A 4179-nucleotide genomic window follows, 5' to 3' on the forward strand; every position below is an offset into this window, starting at 1 on the left:
GTGCCCTGTCCGTCTGAATAGTTGGAAAGGCTGCACGGACCCATAGGTTCACCCTCCCCATCAAGCATTGACGAATCCTCAGAATCAGAGATGGACATGACAGATGTAGCTGCTTCAATGCCTTTTCCGTTGGAAAAAGAAAGTCTAATTCTATTGCGGCGCTCCTGTCTCAAGGCGAGCTCCCTTGCTTTACACTCCGCCCATAATGGACACCGAGTGAAAGGAACCTGACCTGGTGCTAAAACACCCCAGGAGCTCTCCAAGAAAAAGCATTGGCCTATGTCCCCAGACTTAGAGAGTGAGGGATGTTGTGATTATGATAAGGTCAGCCAGCTGGACATCATAGAATCTAAATTAAGAGATAACAAGGTGTACAGCTGGATGAACACAGCAGGCCAAGCAGCATCAAAGGAGCAGGAAAGCTGACGTTTCGGGTCTGGACCCGTCTTCAGAAATGGGGGAGGGGAAGGGGATTCTGAAATAAATAGAGAGAGAGGGGGAGGCGGATGGAAGATGGATAAAGGAGCAGATAGGTGGAGAGGAGACGAACAGGTCAAGGAGGTGGGGTTGGAGCCAGTAAAGGTGAGTGTAGGTGAGGAGTTAGGGTGGGGGTTGGTCAGTCAAGGGAAGACAGACAGGTTAAGGAGACGGGGATGACGCTGGTAGGTAGGATGTGGGGGTGGGGTTTGAGGTGTGAGGAGTGGATAGGTGAGAGAAAGGACAGACAGGTTAGGGAGGCGGGAATGAGCTGCACTGGTTTTGGGATGCGTTCGGGGGTGGGGAGATTTTGAAGCTTGTGAAGTCCGCATTGATACCATTGGGCTGCAGGCTCAAGGATCGCAACTTCCCCTCCACAGTGGTTGAAAACGCCCTCGACCGCATCTCTCACATTTCCCACAACTCATCCCTCACATCCCCTCCCTGCAATAACAACAAAAACAGAATCCCCCTCATCCTTACGTACCACCCCACCAACCTCCAGATACAACGCATCATCCTCCTCCACTTCTGCCACCTGCAGTGTGACCCCACTACCAAGGACATTTTTCCCACCCTTATCTGCCTTCCGGAGGGACCACTGTCTCCGTGAATCCCTTGTCCACTCCACACTCCCCACCAGCCCCACCACCCCCGGCACTTTTCCCTGCAACCACAGGAAGTGCTACACCAGCCCCTACACCTCCCCCCTCACCCCCATCTTAGGCCCCAAGAAAACTTTCCACATCAAACAGATGTTCACCTGTACATCTGCTGATGTGGTATACTGTATCCGCTGTTCCCGATGTGGCCTCCTCTACATCGGGGAAACCAAGCGGAGGCTTGGAGACTGCTTTGTGGAACACCTATGCTCAGTTCGCGACAAATGACTGCACCTCCCAGTCGCGAACCACTTCAACTCCCCCTCCCACTCCTTGGTCGACATGTTCATCCTGGGCCTCCTCCGGAGCCACAACGATGCCACCCGAAGGTTGCAGGAACAGCAACTCATATTCCGCTTGGGAACCTTGCAGCCCAATGGTATCAATGTGGACTTCACAAGCTTCAAAATCTCCCCGCCCCCGACCGCATCCCAAAACTAGCCCAGCTCGTCCCAGCCTCCCTAACCTGTCCGTCCTTTCTCCCACCTATCCACCCCTCCCACCTCGACCCCCACTCCCACTTCCTATCTACCAGCCTCATCCCCGCCTCCTTGACCTGTCTGACTTCCCTTGACTGACCAATCTCCACCCTAACTCCTCACCTACACTCACCTTTACTGGTTCCATCCCCACCTCCTTGACCTGCCTGTCTCCTCTCCACCTATCTGCTCCTTTATCCATCTTCCATCCGCCTCCCCCTCTCTCTCAATTTATTTCAGAATCCTGTTCCCCTCCCCTATTTCTGAAGAAGGGTCCAGACCCGAAACGTCACCTTTCCTGCTCCTCTGATGCTGCTTGGCCTGCTGTGTTCATCCAGCTCTACACCTTGTTACCTCAGATTCTCCAGCATTGGCAGTTCCTACTATCTCTCTCCATCATAGAATCTAAATTCCCTGTTTGAGGTTGTTAATCTGGACCAATCCGGAAGCCCCTTCTGACAGATTAAAAGTGGAGTGCCAAAGATTCTGGTACTCTGAGAGCTGACTCTGAAGAAGTATGAGAGGCTAGGGCTTTGCATGTGTAAATAAAAGTGACTTGCTGATGGGATACTGGCCTCTGTGAAGTTATTTCAATAATTTTCAAATCTGATGTGCAATACTTCAAATATTGTCTCAACAGAGGGGAAACCAAATGAAGAATAAGTAACTGCTAAAAATCTCAAATAAAAGCAGAAATTGTTAGAGAAACACAGCAGGTTGGCAGCATCTGTGGAGAGTAAGCAGAGTTAACGTTTTGAATCCAGTGTTCTGAAGAAGGGGCACTGAACTCAAGACATTAACTTTGTTTTCTCTCTTCAGATGCTGCTATGCCTGCTGAAAATCTCCAGCAATTTCTGTTTTTGTTTCAGATTTCCATTACCTGCAGTTTTTTTTTGTTTTATTTTTAGTGCTAAAAAATCTCAATTCTGTTTGCAAATGTAAACATGAGCTCACTGTGTCTCAACATTCGGTTCTTCCTCTAATTCCCATTCTCACCTTTCTGCCTGGCTTTCTATACTGCCCCTTATATGCACAAAGCAGATTTCAGTAAACAGCATTTTGATTTGTTTTTTGGAAAATCTTCAATCCTCTGAATTGTTAAAGTTACCTATCTCACTGGATTTTTTTTTGCTGTTTCCCATTCCCATTGCGTGTCTCATTCATTTCCATTTAGAAACACTACCCGTGCTTTCTCATGTCTCCTTTAGCTCCAAGCACGTTTTCTTGAGCCTTTTGAATGATTCACTAAGAAAGTTTTTTGTATGTGATCGAGCAGTGTTTTGCCACTGCAGTTTAAAAAAAACACTGCTGGCAGACTATTAATCTGCCACTTTGACAAGAATTAACATGCATTTTTTTTTATTGTTGGGGTGTGGTCAAGGCTGACATTTATTATCTACTCCTAATCACTCTGTAAAACAAGGATGGACTTCTGAAATGGTTTCCTACTACGTTACTTATGAAGCTAACTTACGAGATACTTAAGAGTTAACACCTTGGAATTGCATAGCAGATAAGGATGGTAGCTCTCTTTTACTTTGACATTAGGTTTTTATGACCATGTTTCTCATAGAGTCATAGAGACATACAGCATGGAAGCAGACCCTTCGGTCCAACTTGTCCATGCTGACCAGTTGTCCAAAATTAATCTAGCCCCATTTGCCTGCATTTGGCCCATATCCTTCTAAACGCTTCCTATTCATATACCCATCCAGATGCCTTTTAAATGTTGTAATTTTACCAGCCTCCTCTGGCAGCTCATTCCATACTCACACCACCGTATGAATGGAAAAGTTGCCCGTTAGGTCCCTTTTAAATCTTTCCCCTCTCACCTTAAACCTATGCCCTCTTGTTTGAGAATCCCCCACCCCAGGGAAAAGATCTTGTCTATTCACCCTACCCATGCCCCTCATGATTTTATAAACCTCTATAAGGTCACCCCTCAGAAGCCAATGCTCCAGGGAAAATCGTCCCAGCCTGTTCAGTCTCTCCCCATAGTTCATGCAACATGACCTCACAAAGTTTATCACTCATGAACTGAATATTAAATTCAATCATGTTATGAACAGTACTTTGTAGAGGATATTTTACTGTGAGATCATTTATTAAACCTGTCCATTCATTATTAGATCCAAGATACTTGCTCCCTGGTTGAATCCATGATATATTGCTCGAGGAAACTATTCCTAATGCAGTCTATGAATTCATACTCATAGCTACCCTTTCAGATCTGAAAAAAGGCTTACAATTTTGTCATGAGGGTGGTAAGCCTGAGAACTGGGATAAATTGTTAACTCGAAAGGTATAAAATGTGAGAGCTAGAGATGTAAAAATAGATATTTAAAAACATCAATAGAAATATAAAAAGAAGTGATCTAAAAATTCCTCAGATTCTAGAATGTTCTCAATGAATTGGAAAGTAGAAAATATGAATCCATATGAAAGGAGTGAGGGAGGAAAAGCCGGAAATGATAGATTGGTAGGAGGAATGGTCGATGAGATTTTATGGGACCTCATGGAGTGGAATTGGAGTTTGTGTTGAGTGAGGAGGGGCATGGAGA

Source organism: Rhincodon typus, chromosome 2 (genome assembly GCF_021869965.1).
Source record: "Rhincodon typus isolate 14 chromosome 2, sRhiTyp1.1, whole genome shotgun sequence".
Taxonomy (NCBI): Eukaryota; Metazoa; Chordata; class Chondrichthyes; order Orectolobiformes; family Rhincodontidae; genus Rhincodon; species Rhincodon typus.